The sequence below is a fragment of the Lutra lutra genome, chromosome 2, assembly GCF_902655055.1.
Source record: "Lutra lutra chromosome 2, mLutLut1.2, whole genome shotgun sequence".
Classification (NCBI taxonomy): domain Eukaryota; kingdom Metazoa; phylum Chordata; class Mammalia; order Carnivora; family Mustelidae; genus Lutra; species Lutra lutra.
In genome coordinates, this window is record NC_062279.1 from 190,117,699 (window position 1) to 190,139,968 (window position 22,270).

General features: G+C 35.3%; 1 non-coding gene across 1 annotated transcript; it reads right to left on the reverse strand.

The window, feature by feature from the left end:
* Positions 1-17,867: 17,867 nt before the first annotated feature.
* Positions 17,868-17,974, reverse strand: LOC125094521 (U6 spliceosomal RNA). Its single transcript, XR_007125547.1, has one exon. It is a non-coding gene; the product is annotated as a U6 spliceosomal RNA (small nuclear RNA).
* Between the last annotated feature and the right edge of the window lie 4,296 nt (positions 17,975-22,270).

Sequence of the window (22,270 nt, forward strand, 5' to 3'; positions counted from 1 at the left end):
GTTTTTTGTTTTTTGTTTTGTTTTGTTTTGTTTTTTTTTTTTTTTTTTTTTTTTGCTTTTGAGTTGTATGAGATCCTTATATACGAGGATGTGAATCCCATTTTGTAGGTTGCCTTTTCCCCATGTGTACCATTTCCTTTACTGTGAAGTTTTTTTTTTCTTTCTTTCTTTCTTCTTTTTAAATTTTTTAGTTTAATGGCATGACAACATGTGATCTATCATGTAGAATACACATGTGTGCTTCAGAAGAATGTGTATTTGTCTGCTGTCTGTTAACTGGATAGCTCTATATATGTCTCTTAGGTTCATTTGGTCTATGTTGTTCAGTTGGCTGTTTCTTTATTGATTTTCCATTTGATTCACATTTTCTCTCTCTGCCTACAATTTTCTCTCTTACTTATTTTCTCCCTTATTCTCCCCCAAATTCCTCTTGGCTAAAGACTACTGATCTTTCAAGAAGCAGTCCCTGCTATATTTATATAAGGCAGCTTTTCTAGTCTCTCCTTGGTAGTTCTTTTTTTTCATAACTTTTATCAACTGCATGCATTTCTCATAAAACTACTGAACTTCATTTTGCCATTTGCTTACTTTCTTTCGTTTTTTTTGGGTGTGGGTATATATGTAACTTTTCACTTTCTTTTTTTTTTAATTATTTTTATTAACATATTATGTATTACTTGCCCCAGGGATACGGGTCTGTGAATCATCAGACTTACACATTTCACAGTGCTCACCAGCTCACTTACCTTCTTAAAAAGATATTGCCTTATTCTTGTGGTGTCTCTGTTGTTTACATTGTTGTTTATATTGTTTCAGACAAATTTAAGGTGCTGAGCAAATGTTACTTAACCTAATTAAGAGGAAAAGGTTCATGAACTGGTAAAGTTTTGACTTTATGGAAATAATAATACAGTAGGGAGTACATTGACTTATTTTTTTGTTTCTATTCAATACTTTCACCACCCAAAAAAGAAATCTAACTGAAATATATTCAAGGGTATGAGATAATCTCTGAAGTATGATAATTTATTGCATCATGGCAGAGCAGCTAAAATGGTACATGGAATTATGATTAAATATGGAACATTATTTTTAATAGACAGGTATTTAAGGTTCATTCAAGTCTTCATGTGAGTCCACAAAGCAGATCATGCCCATCTGTTGTCTTCTTACGTTATTCAGTTGTTTTCAATGGATGCCAAGGAGGAGTTAGTACTTCTATGTGAATCTTACCACAAAGGCTTTAGATAATTAAAAATGATAGAATTGGGACAGACTGCTAAACATAAACAGAAGGATAAAAAGACATCTGGCATAATTAACAGTGAATAAACCAGGTTTAAGTAGCCTGAGTATAAAGCACATTGGAACATCATGAAAAACTGAAAAACCTCTGTTGAAAGATAATTCTGCTGATATATAACTTAAAATATTTCTTTTCAATTGAATTTTTATTAATTGGGACATTTCCATAATGTGGGGTATTTGGTTTTTAGATTTCATCTGCTCCTGCTGTTCATTTCTCAGTTGAAGTCATAATCTTTTGTTTGTGGCATTGAAATTGGCTTATGTAGAGATGATTATGATGTACATTCAGACAATTGTGACTTCAGGTGAGAAATAAGCAGCAGGAGCAGATGAACTCTTAGCAATAGAGAAACTATTTTCATGCAAATATCTCCACAGTGACAGAAAGATGAGAAAAAGAATTACAGAACACAGAAGGCTTACAAAAATATTATTTCATGATATTGAATGATTTTCTGGGTTTGTGTGTGTGTGTGTGTATGTAGAAGAATCAATCAGAACATTTTTAGAAACATATTCGTATGTTACTATAAATACCATTAAACTAGTTCTCCAAGAGAAATTGTATTCACTTGTTTCTATTACTAAATCAAATACAGTATCAGCAGGCATGCCTGTTCTTCTAGCTTCTGAAAACCAAAACTAGCTGCAGTGCTACAGTTTAAGCATTTAAAATCCAGGAAGCAAATTTATTCAGTAAAATAAGAATTTGATATACAGTTTGATGAGATGTGTTTCTGTTTAGATGTTTTGTATAGCAATCTGCTTTTTAAAAAAGAAGAAAAAAGAGAAATGGAAGGCAGAGTCATCTAGACTAGATATAGATTCATACACTATCCAAATTACAACAAATTGAGATAGTCAACAGTCTATGCAGACAAGCCCTAATAGCATCCTTAAATCTACTTTAACACTTGCCATTTGTCAGTTCTTGGGTAGAGATATAAGATGGAAGTCAGATCACAGTAATATCCACCATATGCTATTTCCTATGATTTATGAATAAAGAATCAAGAAGATAAGAAATTATGTTGTAGAAGAAAAGAGCATAAAACTACAATTTTCACTCCTGTAATACTTAATTTGTAAATTGGTTCTTCATAGGTATGTCATTGACCTATATAATAATTTGAAGCTACAATTTATCAGTAAAAGTGGGATAACATCCCTCGCTCTTGGCCATACCCAATTCTTTTCAATTAAACCTAAAGATGGGATTCAGGTATTAATTACAGATAAAATGACACACTGATGGAGGAGAGTAAAGAGCTAAAATCTAGAGAGAGAATGCCAAGAGTCAAATCCAGTCTCTGTCATTGGATGAAAAAAGTTGCATTGCCAGACCTATCAAATATACTAACACATAGGAGTAGGGAAACGGGAAATCATCTTTCCTTCCTTGTGTCTCTTACTCTTGTTCTCTCTGTGTGTTTGTTTCTGTCTCTTCTTTATAGATAAACTCCTTATTTGATATAGATTCTATATATTTCTAATTTCCATCCCAATTGACTATAAAATATCCTCATATCATCAGGGTCATAGATGTACTGCTATCGATCAATGTTAGAAAAGGTTTATTTAGAATTCATTCCTATAGATAATCTAGAGCCTCTCTTCAGTCATTAACAGTATGAGACATTTGTCCTTAATTTACTATATCCAAAAAATGTCTTTCAGTAAAAACATTTTCAGTGTTTTTCATTTCCTTTCATTATAAATCACTATAATGTGTACTAATCTTTAATTTTCCTTTTATTTTGTTTGGGAGCTTATGTTCCTGTTTCCTTTTGTAGCTTGTTTGAAATCTGTTGAGTACCTACAGTTGGTGAGACACTAGATCAGACTCTACACATTCAGTGGTGAACAATTGAGGCATACTGCCTGTTTTCGCGATCCTTACAGGTCAGCGGGGGAGACAGAGTTAAACAAGCAAATACACATGTAACCATCCTAAAAACTATTGTGTGCCATTAAGGAAAAGTGAAGAGATAATGATAAAGAATAATGGAAATATGTCTTATTAGCTAGGAAATGTCTCTCTGTGAAAGTGGTATTTTAGCTAATGGAGAAGTCAGATGTGAATGTCAGAAGTCAGAAGTCAGATGCAGAAGAGCATTTCATGAAAAGAAAATAGGCAGATTAAAAAAAAAAATCCTAGATTAAGGAGCATCTGGGTGGCTCAGTCAGTTAAGCATCTGAATGTTGGTTTCAGGTCAGGTCATTATCCCTGGGTTGTGAGACTGAGCCTCATGTAGGGCTCCGCCGTGAGCTCAGAGTCTGTTTGAGATTCTTTACCTCTTCCTTTGCCCTTCCCCCTGTCTGTACTCTATTTCTCTAAAACGAATGAATGAATGAATAAATAAATAAATAAAATCTTCCAAAAAATCCTAAATTGATCTTGACTATTTTATCTCCCTTTGTTTATTTACATTTAGAAAATGAGATCAGTGTTTCTTGCATACTTATTGTGGTCAAGGAATATGTGGAAAAATATGACATTAAAGTTTATGCAGGATTCAGATTAAATAAAACATCATAATCTATGCTCTGTATGGTGCAGTTGAAAGCCAAGTAAATGGATTAGCAGAATAATGAGGCAACAGGATTTTAGCTGGGTTCAGGTGAAGGGAAGAAATAGTAAGAAGGTGTTCTTTTGGGGAGGTGTCTTTTATGCTGGATTCAATGTTAACCAGCTATTTCTTTGAGAAATCACATTATCTTAGCTAGGCACAGTATTGCTTTATTGTTTTTATAGCCTTGATGTCACTGCTATAACTTTAGGCAATAACATAGTGACTCATAGCAAAAATAATTTTGGTCCTGGTAATACTTAAAAATCACTAAACACACCCAAACAGTCATGTAGCCTATGTCCTATAGCTACAGTTCCTCTCACCCCTCTTCAGGAAAAACCTTCATTTCCATTAACCTTGCTAGCTGTAACAATGAGGTCCTTTGTTAAATCTACTCTGCATTCTAGCAATATATATAAAAAAAAGAGTCTTATACATAAAACAGCATAAACCCAGAGAAGAAACATTCCTCACAGTTATAGGTCCATTTTTTCTGCAAAAAATTGAGTATCAATTTATAAACTCGGTTTTATTTCCACACAGCTTAAAAGTCATACGAATTCACATAGAATTGAATAGGTATTTTAGTCACTAGGAAATAAACTAAGTGGCTCTGATAAAGAGATGCTAAAATATAGAGACTAAAAAGGATAGAAGTCATTTTTTTCCCCTTCTTCAAAACTCAGAGGGAACTATTCAAGGCTAAGAGTCAGCCCTGTTCTATAAGGTTATCCAGGGGCTCAGGTTTCCTTCTACCTTGCTTCACCATCCCTAGGGTTTTGCCCTCATTCATAGAGTCAGAACAGGCACACTACAGCTGTACCCACATTATAGCCCTTTAGAAGAGGGGAAGAGGGAACACCCAACCACCCTAAGGCAAGACTCAGAAGCTGCACACCATAGTTGAGTTCACATACTAGTGACGAAATCAGTTAGATGGCCACAGGAAGCTACAGAGGAGGTTGGGAAACGTAGCAGTCATAAGCCCATCTAACATGCTGGTAAGACAGTATGGTCCAAGTCACTAAAAGAAAGAAGGAATGAATCAATATTAAGAAAATCGGTCTCTGACACAAGGAGTATTTTTTAAACCACATGATCACTATCATAGTCTGTCTCATAATTGACATTCAAAACATTACCTATCCTTCAATTATGACAGATATAATCTTGATATTTAATATAGATGCTATGCCTCTAACTAAAAAATTCTTGATATTTTTTTTAAACCTACATTTATCAACTTCTCTAGGAAATCATTTCTGGAGAACTTTATTCATCTCCGATGGTTCCTCCACACAACACAAAACCAGATATAGCACAGTTTGTACCTCTATTCATTCATTTACTTTTTATTTCAAAAATATTTAATAGTCCCTTATACACTGATTGTATAGCAAATTCCAAATGTCACTGGCGTTCAAAATGCACATGGTCTCTCTGCTCATGAAGTCTGTAGACCAGTGGGGGAAATAGGGATTCAACACATTCAAATAAATGGAAACTTTTAAGTAACATGAGGAAGGTAAATAGTGCTACAGAATGGAAAATAGGAAGATTTTGTCCAGTCAAGGAGTTGTGGGGAGGATTTTCTCAAGAGCTGATGATTACAGGGAGATGGGTTAGACAGAAGGCAGCCTTTGAGAAGGAGAAGGGTGGTGTATGACAGTGCCCCAGCAGAGGGAACAGCAGATTCCAGGGCCCTCTGTGGGAGTGTGCTCAACACTGGCTGGAGAGAATTAGTGGAAGATGAGTGAAAATAAAGCACAGAAGGCAAAGAAGTGAATGAGCTCAAGAACCAGGTAAGAAGATTACCTAGGGTTTTGAGATCTTAAGAGTTTTGTTGTCTGTCATCAGAACAGTGAATTGTGATTGAGGAGCACAAGCAGGGAGAGAAGTGATCAGATTTCCACATCACAATGATCCTTCTGACAATAGTGCAGACAATTGTCACCCAAGGATAAAATGGTGTGGAGGTTGTTCTTTTCCAGTAGCCCAGGTAAGCGTTAACTATGAATGGATTTGATTTATCATTCTCTAAGTACAATTTTAGATCTCTGGACATTTTGTGTCCATTTTAGAAGAAAAAGAGTAACTATTTATTTTAAAACCAACAATTTTAAAAATAATCTAATCCAGCAGAGCATGTAGTATGGTATTTCCTATATTTTTATACATTCATAAGTGTCTACAAGCTTAGACATTAGACATTTACAATAATGTTCTAATGTTTCCATGAAGTAAGGCATATAATAGATTTGAATTTGAAAATAAGTATTTAACTAAAGAAAGATATTTTTCTTTAATCAATGATATTATTTAAATTGGAAACAAATGAACATTCAAATGGAAATTATGTATCAACATTTGCATGTGTAGATGAATATGAGACTTAAAAGAAATTTGAATACATTGTTAATCTGAGTGTATGCAAGAGGCCTCAGCTATGATCAAATTTTTAGATATGGATAAAACAAAAGTGAAACTTTTTTTTAAGGTTTTATTAATTTATTTGACAGAGAAATAGAGTGAAAGAGAATGCAGGCAGGGGGAGCTTTAGGCTGAGGGAGGGGGAGAGGGAGAAGCAGACTCCCCACTGAGCAAGGAGCATTACCTGGGGCTCAATCCCAAGACCCTGGGATCATGATCTGAGCTGAGAACAGATGTTTAACTGACTGAGCCACCTAGGCACCCCATAAAAGCAAATATTAAAGAGCTTAAAGTTGTTTCATCCAAAAGCCACCCACCACACCTCATAAATTCAAATATATTTAGGTTCTACATAAAAAGATGAGATGTATAAAAGCTCCAATCAAGAAATGAGTTCCTATGTTTACTTGTGTTTATCTGAAATAACTCTGTAACTATATTTTTTGTTGTTTTTGTTTTCTATATGGATTGTTAAAGGGAGACTTTATTTGAATATATTTAAATTAACTATTAAACATTTAAGTATTGTCCTTTAGCAGAAATTCATGGATGAAAGTTATAAGTTAATTTTTTAACATCAAACACACTAAAGTTCAGGGGAGGGGAATTTAAGGAGTAGCTTGGCAAGACAGGTGGGTGGAGAATTTGTTATGTCAAAATGTTTGAATGAATATAGGAGAGTCAGGATGAGTGTTATTTTCCTAGTTGGTCACTGTCTTCCTCCCACAGGACACATTTTTTCCCTCCCCTTAAAGTGCACATTTCATGATTTCTTGTTTTTTTATTCTAATAAAACCAGTTTCTCTGAATGTAGTTGAAATTAATTAGTCCTTATCTAAAAATTTTAAAATGCTAATAAAAGTAAATGAGGAAAAAACAGTAGTTTTTTCTGGCTTCAATATTAATGAACATTTGATCTATTTATTGCAATCAAAATATAACTTTGGCACTGATTATAATCACTTTGACTTGGGTAGTCTTGGTAGCAAATAACACTCATTAAGTATCAAGAGACAAACCAAAACGGCTATCACATTGAGGTTCTAATTTAGCTTAGAATAATAAATAACACCATGTAAAATGAGAAGAAAAAATTGAGTATCTGTTATTTTATGCATTCAATCAATAGTATTTCTGTTCCTCTATATTCAAAGTATTGTGCCTGTCAGCAAGTTAAAATGGGAAAGCTTGAGACTCTGGAGATAAAGACCTGGTTCTGAAATCATGTTCTGTGTGATGGTTAATTTTATGTGTCAACTTTATTAGTCCATGTCTCTCAAATATTTGGTCAAAAACTAAAAACTAATTGCTTCTGTGAAGGTTTTTTTGTTTGTTTGTTTGTTTGGATGAGATGAGCATTTAAATCAGTACCATTTGAGTAAAGCAGATTGCTCCCTACAATGGGCATGGGCCTTAATTTAGGAGAAAAAAAAAAAAAAACTGGGGGGGCCTGGGTGTCTCAGTGAGTTAAAACCTCTGCCTTTGGCTTGGGTCATGATCCCAGGGTCCTGGGACAGAGCCCCGAGCCCCTCGTAGGGCTCTCTGCTCCGCGGGGAGCCTGCTTTCTCCTCTCTCTGCCTGCTTGTGATCTCTGTCTGTCAAATAAATACATAAATAAAATCTTTAAAAAAAATTCACTAAGCATAATACCCTCTAGTTCCATCCAGCAATGTGGGGGGTTTGGGGGGTAGGAAAAGAATAAATGAAACAAGATAGGATCGGGAGGGAGACAAACCATAAGTGACTCTTTTTTTTTTTTTTTTTAAGATTTTATTTATTTATTTGACAGACAGAGATCACAAGTAGGCAGAGAGGCAGGCAGAGAGAGAGAGAGGAGGAAGCAGGCTCCCCGCAGAGCAGAGAGCCCGATGCGGGGCTCGATTCCAGGACCCTGGGATCATGACCTGAGCCGAAGGCAGTGGCTTAACCCACTGAGCCACCCAGGCGCCCCATCATAAGTGACTCTTAATCTCACAAAACAAACTCAGGGTTGCTCGGGGGAGGGGGGTCAGAAGAGGGTAGTGGGATTATGGACATTGGGGAGGGTATGTGCTATGGTGAGTGCTGTGACGTGTGTAAACCTGGCGATTCATAGACCTGTACCCCTGGGGATTAAAATATCTTATATGTTTATAAAAAAAATTAATTAAAAAAAGAGAGAGAAAAAAAACTGAAGTCACCCAAAGAAAAGATAATTCTACTTCCAGATTACCTTCAGGCTCCAGCTGTGATACCAACTGTCCGCTGAGTTTCCAGCCTGTTGGCTTCCAATTTTGAACTTTCTAGCTTCTACGATCATGTGAGCTAATTCTTTAAAATATTCCTCTCTCTCCCTCTCCCCTCCCTTATTGTCCCACCTCTTCTCCTCCATATATATATATATATATATATATATATATATAAATATATATATATATAATATAAGCAGAAAAAATGTTTATGCCATGTGGTCCATGATGGGTGGTCTACAATATGTGATGATGATGGTGATGATGATGATGATGATGATGGTATATATTTAGAACGAAGTGGCTGAAGTAACTGTGCATAGTTATTTTTTTAAAATTTTTAATTAATTAATAACTTATTTATTTTTTGAGAGATCGAGCACATGAGCAGGGAGTGGGGGAGTGCAGAGGGATAATAAGGGAGAGAATCTTATGCAGGCTCCATGCTCAGGAAAGAGCCTGATGTAGGGCTCACTCTCACATCCCTGACATCATGACCTGAGCCAAAATCAAGAACTGGATGCTTAGCCCACTGAGCCACTCAGGTACCCCTGCGCATAGTTATTCTTATTCAAAAATTCTTCTACTGATTTCATTCAACAGGTTCATATATATGTATAATCAAGGAGGTTTACATTCATCGGCTGGGCGCCTGGGTGGCTCAGTCATTAAGCATCTGTGTTCGGCTCAAGTCATGATCTGAGAGCCCTGGGAATGAGCCCCGCATTGTGTTCCCTGCTCGGTGGGGAACCTGCTTCTCCCTCTCCCATTCCCCCTGCTTGTGTTCCCTCTCTCATTGTGTCTTTCTCTGTCAATAAATAAATAAATCTTTTTTAAAAAGGAGGTTTACCATCCTTCAAAAAATTCTTGATGACTTTAACATTAAAAGATCATTTTGTGGGGCACCTGGGTGGCTCAGTGGGTTAAAGCCTCTGCCTTCAGCTCAGGTCATGATCCCAGGGTCCTGGGATCAAGCCCCATATTGGGCTCTCTGCTCTGTGGGGAGCCTGCTTCCTCCTCTCTCTCTCTCTGTCTGCCTCTCTGCCTACTTGTGATCTCTGTCTGTCAAATAAATAAATAAATTCTTTAAAAAAAAAAGATCATTTTGTTTTGTTTTGAGAAACAAGAAAAATGTATCATGTATCATCTGTAAGTGTCTTTTGTTGCTCTGATGGTGCTGTGAGAAAGAAGTCACTTGATTACTCATCCTCAGTGATGGAGATACCGTTGGTCTAGGGGCTTCGCCATGACTCAGGATGGAGATGAGCCGTTCCACTAAGTGAAAGACCATTTTCATCATTCATCATTTAACAGATATCTAGGTGATTTCTATATCCAATGCAATATTATTGAGCATTTTAAAAAAAGGAAATCCTGTCATATGGAAAATCAAAAAACCTGGAGGACCTTAAGCTGAGTGAAATATGTCCATCAGAGAAGAGAAAATACTGCATGTGTCCATTTATACGAGAGATCTAAAATAATCAAACCCTTAGAAACAGAGAGTAGACTAGTGATTTCAGGCACTGATGGGGAGAAGAAATGGAGAGTTGTTAGTCTCTAGTTATAGGGTTTCAGTGACATGAGATAAATAAGTTCTAGAGATCTGCTGTACAAATAGTGCTTATAGTTAACAATTCAGTATTATTCCCTTAAAAACTTAATAAAAATGTTTAGTGTTCTTACAACAAAAACAAACAAAAAGAGGCAAGAGGAAACTTTTGGAGATGGTGGATATGCTTCTCATATTGAGTGCGGTTGACAGTTTCACGGGGTATAAGCTTATCTCCAAATTCATCAGCTTGTATATGTTAAATATGTCTATTTTTTTGGTGTATCAAATATACCTTAATAGAATGGTTTAAGAAATGAGGGCACAAACAGGCTTCTTGAGGAAGAGACTCACAGGCCACCATGCAGGAATTCATAATGGGATAGAAAAGCTGAACGGGGAGACCACAGTCAGTCAACATTACCACAAGGAGAAAGCAAATGTTATGGCAGCCCAAGCAAACTAACATAATCTGCCACTTACTAGTAGCTTGACCTGAAAAAGTCACTCACTTCTGCCCTACTCATCCAACTCATTTATGTCATCTACAAAGGAAGATCATACCAACCTTACAAAGCTATTGTAGCTATTAAATATTAATGATACTATAAATATAAGGTCTCTGTATTATTCATCTCCACATTCTAAGAGAATAGAAGGATGCTTGGAACTGTAAGTCTTAACAGGATTATTATTAATTAATGAATATCAGAGATCTGGTATACTAGATCTCTCAAAAAATAAATAAGTTAGTATACTAAATTCCTCATGGTAGGTGACAGGCTTGTGGTAGCTGCTAGCTTTATTTGGTGTATTAAAGGTGAGGAGAGTAAAAATAATTTTTGTAAGAGATAAGTTACCCTGGGAACAATTCCAGATGGTACACATTATAAAATAACAAAACCAGTAGTTCACACACTAAGGTGTGGCACAGAAAAAAAGAGATGAATGGGGATTTAGAATGGATGGAAAGGGCATTACGCAAAAGGTGAAGCTTCTTTAGGTCTTTAAGAGTGAACATCATTTGGAGGGAAGCAGCTATTTAATGCAACATTTTAATGTTAACAGTAAGGGAAGCATTTTAAATGCATTCTCTTCGAATGGGAAAACTATAATAATTTTTAAATACCCTGTTAAGTAAGCTCACCTCAAGCAGCCTTCATTGAATTCTCATTGTTGAACACCAGTGTCACCAATGAAATTGCTTTATAGGAAAATGACTGCTACCAGCAGCAAGAGAAAAGAAAAATTAAATTGGTTAAATCTTCATTCTCAACCATTTGTAGTTATGAAAGACTGAAAGAGTTTTACTAAATGTGTCAGGTTCACAGTAATTTTACTGATTGCCTGGAGGGTGTCACACTTAAATACTAGGAGGTATTAACTTTAGTAATAGGATACAACTGTTTTGAACTATATAAACACTGAATATATTGTCTGTGAGATATCTCTGCTTTCCTTCTTTCAAATTAGCTGAGTTTCATTCCCTCAAATTGTTTTAAAGTTTGGAGTTTTGAAGTGCCATCGTTCTTACTAGTATGTCTTTACAAGGAATGTAGTAAAGGATTATATGATTTATTTCCATAAATATGAAAGAATATCAATCTAAACCAAAATTTACTAGCATGCAAGTGATTACACTCAGTTTTCAAAGAACCTTGTTTTAATCTATTAATGCCTTTGTCTAATCCTTTAACTTCTCTCATAACAAGGTAGTTGAAAGTATTGAGATAAATCCTAAAATGAATTTCTAGTCAGAATTTTTTCAGGACAAGATTTTATCAGTCTCCTTCTGATTTGCATTTTCAAATACTTTTGATATTAGTGAGGCAAAATATGGAATATTACATGATCATTTGCAAATATTCTCTCTTTTCTGAAGTACTTTAATTCTTCTCCACCTGATTGTTAATTCTCGTCTTGCTTTAACTCATGAAATGTCATAGAAAATTGTTAAGTATCAGTACTCTTTTCCTCTACCTTATCAGTTAGCAATTTTCCCAGATATAAGTCCTTCTATCTGCCTAATTGCTGAAGGTAGTCAATGCAAAAGAGATCTACAGGTCCAGATGACAGTTATGTAGCATACATAAGAAATGAGATTTTCTTGTTGGAAATCACTGAAATTTGAGGATCTTTTATCACTGCAACAACTCATGTTTTATTATGACACATTAACCCAGATTCTTCATCACGGATTTATTCATTTGTATCACTAATACTTTGAATACTACACCATATCAGGCACTGTACTAGATACGAAGATTCTAATGGTAGAAAAAGCAGATTATCTTCCTGCAACTATGGAACTCATTCTGGAATGACCATATGTTTTGATGATGCTTTGCTACTACTTTCTCTCTCTTTTGAAAAGTCTATCCAATATGCTGACTCTCACAGCCTCAGGCATAGATTTCTCTGTCAAATTGTAGAAGTAGCAGTATCTGACCACTAAGGATAAAAGGAATTTGAAAAATGGGAGAGCAGAAAAAAGATAAGCCCAGAAAGAAGGTGATATTTTAGTCTGAAAAGAAGTCCTCGGATGTTATTATATGTATCTCTCTGTGGATTGATCAAAGCAGATGAAGTTGGAGCCCTGTTTATCTTCTCTTTGTCTTCCTCTCTACAGGAAGTTTCAAATTGTCCTTTGAGTTATTTTATTTTAGGTTGTACCTGAGGCTCAACGTTGAACTTCCTTATTCCTAAATTTAGAAGTAATAATATTTTCTAACTGTCAATAGCTCTAAAACAAATCCCTATAAATACAGAGTTTTAAATCATGCAGCAAATTATGGTCCTGGGAATCTCCAAAGTATTAAAATAGTAAATCTCATTATAACTGCAAATACCTTGCTCCTAGCTCAACACATAAATTTATATAGATGATTTGCTATGTTATATATAATCAGTTATTCACTGCATCTATATAATATCTGTAGAGCTTCTCAATTCACGGTAGACTTATCTTCTAATAAACCCATTCTAAGCTGAAAATATCACAAGTCCAACTGCATTTAATACACCTCACCTACCTACCTTACATGTACTCAGGTCACTTACATTAGACTACCGTTGGGCAGAATCATCCAACACAAAGCTTATTTTAAAATAAAGTGTTGACTATCTGATGCAATGTATTGACCACTGTCCTGAAAGTGCAAAAGAGAATTCTTGCATGGGTACAGAATGGTTGCCAGTGTGGAAGACCTTTACCCTTGTGATCACCTGGCTGACTGGGAGCTGCAGTGCTGCCCCTGCCCAGCATCACGAGAGAGTATCAGACCCCATATTGTTAGTCCAGGAAATGATCGAAATTCAAAATTCAAAAGACAGTTTCTACCATATGAATATCGCTTTCCCACCATCATAAATTACAAGACAAACCTTTTAAGTTGGAGACAGTCTGTATATATCACAGAGATATATACTTTCTTGTATATTATATACCTGTTTATATCCTTATCTATATGCCATCTATCAGTTTTGATCTAAGTTTCCTAACAGATTTATTTCTAATTCTGTTTTTCTGAAGATTATTAAAGTTCCTTAAAAATGCATACTTCTGAAAGAGACAAAATGTGGGCTATTTTTTTCTGTATTTTCCAATATAATGAAGAAGTAAATATTGGCCCTACTGAGAATCATATCATTAGAATGTAAATGTAATTTCCCACAAGACATAGCCAAGGCCATGATGTAGCTTTAAACATGACTAATCCCCTCTTTCTAAACAATGATTACTTTTGAACAACTCCATATCTTGCTCTGACTTAGTCCTCCTTCCTCCTGGATAAAAATTATTAAAATCATAGAATCAACATGTTTCTCCACTTTTGGACACTATCCAACCCAGAACAGGTCCCTATTTCTCTAATTTCTCCACAAACTTACCGAGTAGTACCCCCAACCCTGGAAGAAGTCCTCCCGATTCCCTTTCCTGAAATGTCCCCAACTTCCCCTAGTGTGTGTTTCACTTGCTGTAAAGAGCTAAACATAATTGACTTTGCTTAAGTGCAAGTGTCTCTTTTGACCTTTGGTGGATTTCAACAATAATGATATAGGGCTCAAAGGAACTCTTTTACTTTATGATCACACACACACACACACACACACACACACACACACACACGTTACCCTAAATGTCAATAGGTCTGTATACCACAGGGAAAAATATTTGCGTATTTTACATAAAAAAGACAACTGTGAACTTTTCTGAAAAAGAAAATTTTAGTCTCATTCAGATTTTAAATGAATGGAAAATGTTCCTTTGTATATGTTTCAAAGTCTCTGAGGAGAATTCATTCTCTTTTGGCTTCCTTACAGAATTGGTCACGTAAGGTGCTAAGCCATCTTCAGTAATGCTGGGAATATAACTCAGTGGGCACCGGGAGTCCTGAGATGATCAATCATACTGCATTTACTGCTAAAACCAATATTTCCCTTATTTGTTCTTTCTTGTTATATCAACCCCATGCTTCCCTGGCAGAAACAATGAACTGAATGGGATAGATTCTGAGAATTTTATTAGCAACAAATATGTGTCAAACATTATTCACCCGAAGTATATATTCCAATGAAAAATAAATAGAATTTATACATTTTCCCCAGGAAGAATGAAAATTTGTGAGTTAGTTTAGTTTTCCGGTCAGAATTCTGTGGATGCTTTCTGCTTTAGTCACAACTTGAGATTTGTAACTTTAAAGATATAAGGGAAGACTATAAAAAAGATTCATAACCTCAAATTACATTAACTGTACATTAAGGAAGATGCACAAATCCCCAGAAATAATGAAATGTCAGGGTTAGAACCATCCCTTTTCAGGTCTAGTGCTCAATCTCCTACGATCTTGCATAAAATGCTATTGCTGTTCACCTTGCTATTAGGAAGTACAATTGATTTGCTTGCAATATTTATTAGTGCATTAGTCATGTACATTAGCACCAAACTGGAAACAAATAATGCTTTACTTCCCTAAGTCTGTGGCAAGCCAATGAAAGTAAAAATGTAGGTACTGATATAAATATAAGTGTGACTCACGCTCCTGAAATATCCTTCCTTTACCCAGATTTACCAGAAAAAATTAGAGATAAACATACTCCAACCATTTCAATCTTCGGTGAGTTAGAATAGTTCACGTTAATCAGGTTCATTTTTGTTCTTTCAGCATGGTGTCCTTTTGACAAATTATTGAAAAGAGGTCACAAAATAAATCAAAACTGAAAGGACAGTTTATCTGATATTCATACGTAGGATAGATTAAACCCTGAGGCTATCATTTTGCCAAATATTTATATCAGCTCAGGTGTCATTCCAAATTCTGCATAAGACTTGGTTGTTGGTCTTAAAAATGATGGATAAATGTATCTTCAATCAAATATAAGTAAGTCTGAAGACCTGATGGTACTCAAAATAATTGGCCCCACTGGCACTTCCACCCTCACTGCTACCATGTGTATCTACATTGATTTCCAGCCAATGTTAGACTGCTAACTCCATGACCACTGTTTCCAATTTCTGTCTCTGGTTACTGGCATATGGACTTTTTCTGTCATAAAAAACTAAAACTGGATCTTCCCAAACAACTTTGGATTTCCTGATTCCTTGGTTCTCATCATTCTGAGTTTTCTCCTATAGAAATCTGGTCCTGTGCAACCACACTTATCTCCTGACCCTTCATACAATTCCACAAGTGGGGTAGCTTTGGGATGGGCCCCTCCTCTGCTTTACTGGGGATACTGGAGCAACAACAAATAAGAGTTGACAGTGTTAATGCATGGCATTAGTAAAAATAGTTTTGTAAAATTTGTGGTGGGTTTATGTATTTTGTACTAGAATCCTGTCATTTTAACTTTCTCTTTATTTTAATTTAGCACTATGATCAAATCACAATATTTTTCAAATAGTCTTAACTTCAGTTTTACTACCTGAGAATTGATGATAATCCAAACTGAGCTGTCCACGCTAATAAACCACCATCATTTACTGAATGCTTAGTATGTGCCAGGTCCTGGTACATCTTCTGAACTTCACAAAGCCCTTGCAAGGTAGGCTTCATTATCCCACGTGATATATTTCTTAAAAATGTCCAGAACCATATTTTCCATTGGAAGTGCTTTTTGCAACACGACGTTGCCATTCTTTATCTAATTGTCCTAAACATTCTCTACTCTTCAGTCTGGTCAGGCTCTGTATCCTCTAATAAAGAACACAGTGGGGCTGGCATTGTGCCATTTCATATAGTCCTTGACTGGCCTAGCCAATTCTACTTCCTGTCTCTTCCTGTCTCCAGGAAACCAGTCATTATGTAGGATTTGCAATATCCTGAAGTCCACCACACTGCGAAAAGCTCAAGAAACTTAGAAAGATCCTGAAAGATGAGATACTACATGGGGAAAGAGAGGCCAAAGAGCATTAAAATAGCAGGGCAGTCATGAAGAAACCACTAAAACCCAGCTGGGTGCCAGAGCACAGGCACCAGATACTCTCAGATACTGTGAATCAGAGACCAAATGGCAGAAGTAAATAGACCAAACCCCACTATTTTGAAGAGCACACAAAGGCTCAGGGAAGTTGAGAAATTTGCCCAAGTCCACACGAATATGAGGTTGCTGAGCCAGGAATTGAACCACATTCTCTTCCCTATATATCCCACGGTCTCAACCACTACATAATGCAGAATTTCAATATGTGTCTAGAAATGCTTTTCCAAAGAGACTCAAATTGCAAGTACTACTATAGGGAACATGTTACTTAAGAGAATAATCTCAGTTTATGGGCTAAAACATATGTGTCTTTATAACCAAGCAGATGCTCCTAATTACAAATTTATTTTATCTATTTGTTGAAACGAGCTGACATAGTCTCTACTTAGAGACATTTTAATTTAAAATATGTATTTTAAACCAATAGAACTGCATAGTTTTTCATCCTTTAAAAAATACATTTATCTGGATCTTTGCTATTTCACACTAAATTTCCAAAAGTTTTCAGTAATATTTCAGACCAAATTCACCTAAATTGTGCTTTCCTATAAATTATTTCTTTAGTGCTCAGCTAAGAAAACAAGTCAAATAAAAGAGAGGTGTTAGATAACCCTTTCTGACTAAGATCTAGGAAAACTAATAAGAAGAAAAGTCTGTGAACTGAGGAGCCTCAAACTGCAGGCTTTTCCTATCATTTACATATGCTTGGTTCACACATGAATTTCAGGTTTGAAATCTAGACCCATGTTCACATTTCACCAACTCACTACAACAACTACAGCAAATCTCTCTCTCTCTTTTTAAAGGTTTTATTTATTTATTTGTTTACTTATTTATTTATTTACTTGGCAGAGAAGAAAAAGAGAGAGAGAGAGCACAAGCAGGAATAGTGGTAGGCAGAGGGAAAGAGAGAAGCTGGCTTCCAACTGAGCAGCAAGCCCAAGGTGAGACTTAGTCCCAGGACCTCATGATCTGAGCCAAAGGCAGACATTTAGCTATCTGAGCCACCCAGGCACTCCTACAGCAAAACTTGACCAAGTTTTCATCAGTCTTGACTGAGGATTTAAGGAACACAAGGCAAAATTACTTTGTACTCAATTCTTGTTCCTCAAAACTTCTTCGTGTACCCTGGACTTCTCTGAATTTTAGGTCATAGAGCACCTAGTTTTACAAAGAAATCTGTTTTCAATCTTTCTTTTTTCTTTTTTCCCCCCCTTTTTTGTCTTTCCTTTCATGAGCATACCAAAACAGTGATCTCCCAATTCTATTTTATTTAATTTTTGTCTGTTTTTTAAAAATGTGGAATGCTTCATGAATTTGGGTGTCATCCTTGGGCAGGGGCCATGCTAATCTTCTTTGTATCCTTCCAGTTTTAGTATATGTACTGTCCAAGTTGGCACTCAATTTTATTTCTTTTAAATAATAAGCATTATTATTTAAATTTTTTGTTTTCTTTTGCAGTTTGAGCTCCTGCCTCCACTTACTCCCAGAGGCCGTGGTCTTCTACCCTAATTGACTCCACAGGAACATTTTCCTTAACCAGAACATTCTTCCTCACAAGGAAGTCTGGTGCTAGCTGTGAATACAATAATGCACTCACCATTTGTTTCTTGATTCTGACCACTCTAACTCTGAAACCTTTGGGGAAGTTACTTAATTCAGATTTAGCTTTCATGAAATAAATATTGAATATTTATTTAATATTCCTGAGAAAATGAAGTGGAATAAGGAAGATTAAGTCTAATAGAATGAATGAACTTCATCAACAGTCATTTCCTTCCTGCTGATCTCCTACAACCTTTCCTTATGCCTTTCTCCCAGCTATTAAAATCAATCTAGAGTGTTTCTTCCTCTTTAAAATAAATGTTACTCAGTACCAACAAACCTTCCTGTTATTTAAAAATAACTTTTTCTTATCATCTTATTGCCTATTAGCTTCTACCCCAGTCTGTGGATATGCCTGATTTCATATATAATGTAACATATTCTCTAGGTATAAGAACAGGAAAGTAAGGAGATTTTGTTCATTCTATTTCTATCCTGTTCTAAAGTCTTGAAAAAGAATCATACCCTCAGAGAACAATTTTAAGTTACTCTGTTAAATTGACCATGTACAATAATCATGCTACAGTGTTTTTGAAGTCCGTGAGATCTTATTTTTTTCACAAACAAAAATTATACTTTATAAAAGTGTAAGAAAATGTCTTTGAAATAGTTCAAATTAAAATAAAGCTATCTTATCAGGCACAAGATATTTCTTGGTTTGATTTTGGGTTTTAGAAAAATTTGTACAGATTATTGTAATTAACACAATTATAATTATAATCAAAATAATTGCTATGTTTGTTCTCTATAAATTTCAATGAAGTGATGGAATTTTTAAATCTTTGATTAAATATATTTACCCTTTTTTGTACTCCCTACATCTATATTACTTTGAACTATTCAAAGTAATCTACAAGTTAAAAAGTCATGTGAATTAAAGATGTATATAGCAAGAAATCAAAAAAAGAAAATATGAAAGATAGATTGTCAATAACTTTCCATGCCTATTTTTATCTCATGTGTTCGTAATTACAGAAGTAGAAATATCTACCAGGTGAGGACAAGACCCGTTACTAGTGTTCCACACCACTGACCTCAGAGGAGGGAGATCTGCGGGACAAGAGATGGGGAAATGATAAAAGAATACATGTGGATAATGTTCCTCACTTCTCTGGGGAAAAGAAAAAGAAAATAAAGAAAGATAAAGAAAAGTATTAGTATGGCCTAGAGTTATAAAAAGGGTGAAATGTGGGTAGAAATTTTCTTTGAATATTTAGCATTGTGAATGCATGCGGTAGAGTTTATTTACCTTTGACCTTTACGATATTAAACTAATAAAAAGGACATAACCCAACTTCAGACGCAGTTTTGTATCTCCAGATATGACTTTGGTTCTTACCAATCAGAGAAAGTGCAATGATAGGTAAATGTAAATGTAAACTACAGCAGATCTACTTTTGTTTTGTTTTGTTTTGTTTTCAAATGCTAGCACTCACTTGCTTCTATGTTTGATTTGGCTTCCATTTGCCTCAGGTGATTCTATACTTGCCTCTAAGCTCCAGGGGCATATGTGATTCAGAAATGGCTAATCAAAATTCTTAATTCCCCAGCCTGTTTTTAATTCAGAGATGTGACTGTGACCTAATTTGTTCCAATGAAATAGACTCTCTGAAGCTACTGGACAAACTTTTATTTATTTATGTTTGTTTTTTAGTATTGCTGAAAGGAATAATGTTCTCAAAGGAGAGTTACTTGTGCAAAAAGGGAGCATGGCTTCCTTTCCAAAAGTAAGGGAACAATGTTATGATTTTTGTTTCCCTAGTTTTCTTCAGAGTTCATATTGCACCTCTTTCTGCCACAAACTCTCAAGGACGATTGAATCTGCAAAGCCTTAAAAGCCAATAGGAAGGTTTACTTGCACTGTAGCATGCAACACATATGATTGCCTTGCATGGCTTTCTCAAAAATGGCAAGTGAATTACAAAGGTATCAGAGATGAGATCTTAGTAAAACCACATAGAAGATATACAGTTTCCCTTAATTTTGAGAGAATATGCAAAAATGTGCCTAGAATACTAACATCAGATTTTATTAATGCAGCAAGTTTTTGCAATTTCAAATAATTTAACTTTAACCCTCCTTGCATATGTGTGACTACCAAGACATTCAGGGTACCTATCCATTTCTATGTTCTAGTTTTTATCAGCTCAGCATTGTGAAAATAGTGTAACAGTGTAATAGTCTTTGAATTAGTTATATAGCCAAAATCTATGTGAATAAATTTTGGACAATGCAAGGCATATATCAGATGAAAGCAAACTCCTTTGAAGTTGATTGTTATCATAAAAAAAAGAAAAATCCATTTTTAGAAGAATAAATGTGTATCACATGCTAAGAACTAGATAATTTTGCTTTGGAGTAACTGAACACTAACTGTTAGTGACTGGAATAATTTACTTAGTAGAAAATATGAATTCTGACACTATTATTACTTCTGATAATTATCCTTCAATACCTTCGGTCTTGCACTTATGCTACTGGAGAATTAAATGAAAAATGCTGTAGGAATCGTTATCACTACCTCTTTCACATTTTTGATGTGGTTTAATTTTTGGAGTTTCCAGAGAAGCTATATTCTATTTTGTTTTGAGAAAAAAAAAAAAATTACACAAGATGAAATGCACAGCTGTTATGCAGGCAACTGATGAGTTTTTGTAAATGTATATACCCAAGCAATCATCACTTCAAATAAGATATAAAACTTTTCCATCTCCCAAGCAATTTCATGCCATAGGGAAACTTCTCTAGATCTGGGAAACCAAGGCTATTTTTTTTTTTTTTAATTAATGCCAGAGTGTTGTAACTCTTACCCCAAATCGCCAAATCTCCTTCATCTTCCCCTCCAATCCTACCTAACCCACCTTCACTTAGGAAAACTCGATTCTGATTTACCACCTGAAATTAGTGTTGCCTACACTTAAAGAGGCAAGTATTATGACGGTGCATAGCTTTCAGGAAGTATGTCGTTTTATAGAACAGACATGCTCTCTTCCCGTCTTTGCTCTGGAACTTGTGGCTGTTCAGATAGATGAGCTGAATGCTGTTGCAATCTATTGATCAGAATAAGCTTCATAGTTGTCAAGTGATAAATGATATTTGACCCTAGTTTATCTCAGGGTAAGGCCAACAGGATCGTAAAGAAAGCTGTTGGTAATATTTCTGTCTCTGAATACATATTTGAAATAAATATGATAGTTCACTCAGGCTGGGTACAATAAAAAAATAGATACTATGTGGGTAATATTTCTAAAAGAAGAGATGACCATCATGCAGAAACCGTATGTACCTATTCATCATCTTCCTTCTACCAAATTATTCAGACATTTATTTGGTGCTGAAACATTAAAACATGTATTTCAGTTAATTCAAGATTTGAGGAACAAAAATTTGCAAGGAGGACGCATTTGGAGGAAATCTGAGTAGAATGTTGAAATAATTCAAATAAAAATTGATACAAAATGAATACACATGGAATGCCATTTGTTCAGTTCAATGTCAAGGTTATTTATTCAACAAATATGTATTGAGTTTCTACTTATACACGTAGTTATCTGTTTAATGCTAGTCTCACGTGTGGTGACATAAAAATGTCATTGATGCCTTTATTAGGTTACAATAGGCAATGTAGATAGATTCTGATTATATGGAATAATTCTTTTATCTCCTGTATGGTGGTCCTAACTGCACCAAACAGTCAATCTATTTCTTACACATTTTCCAGATCCCATGCAACTGAGTAGGGCCAAATTATTACTCTAGTTAACAGGCTGTCGGTGGGAGTGACTTTTAGCCAAAGCATGTAAAAGGCAGCGTATAATGCCCCAGTTTTTTCCACTCTGAATGATGCAACCCATTTCCTAGGATACCTATGATCTGTAATATATATGATCTATGATATATGACCTACACACATGTCCATTCAACTCTGTACACTTAGTTGTGCTTGTCTATCTCACACTTGCTATTGAGAACACTTCTCAGAAAAAAAAAAAATCCTATATGAAAATCTCCGTCATAGAGTAAAATTCCTAGGGAACCAGACTAGAAGAAGGCATCTCTTCACTGCCCACTCGTCCAACTTTACTTGACGC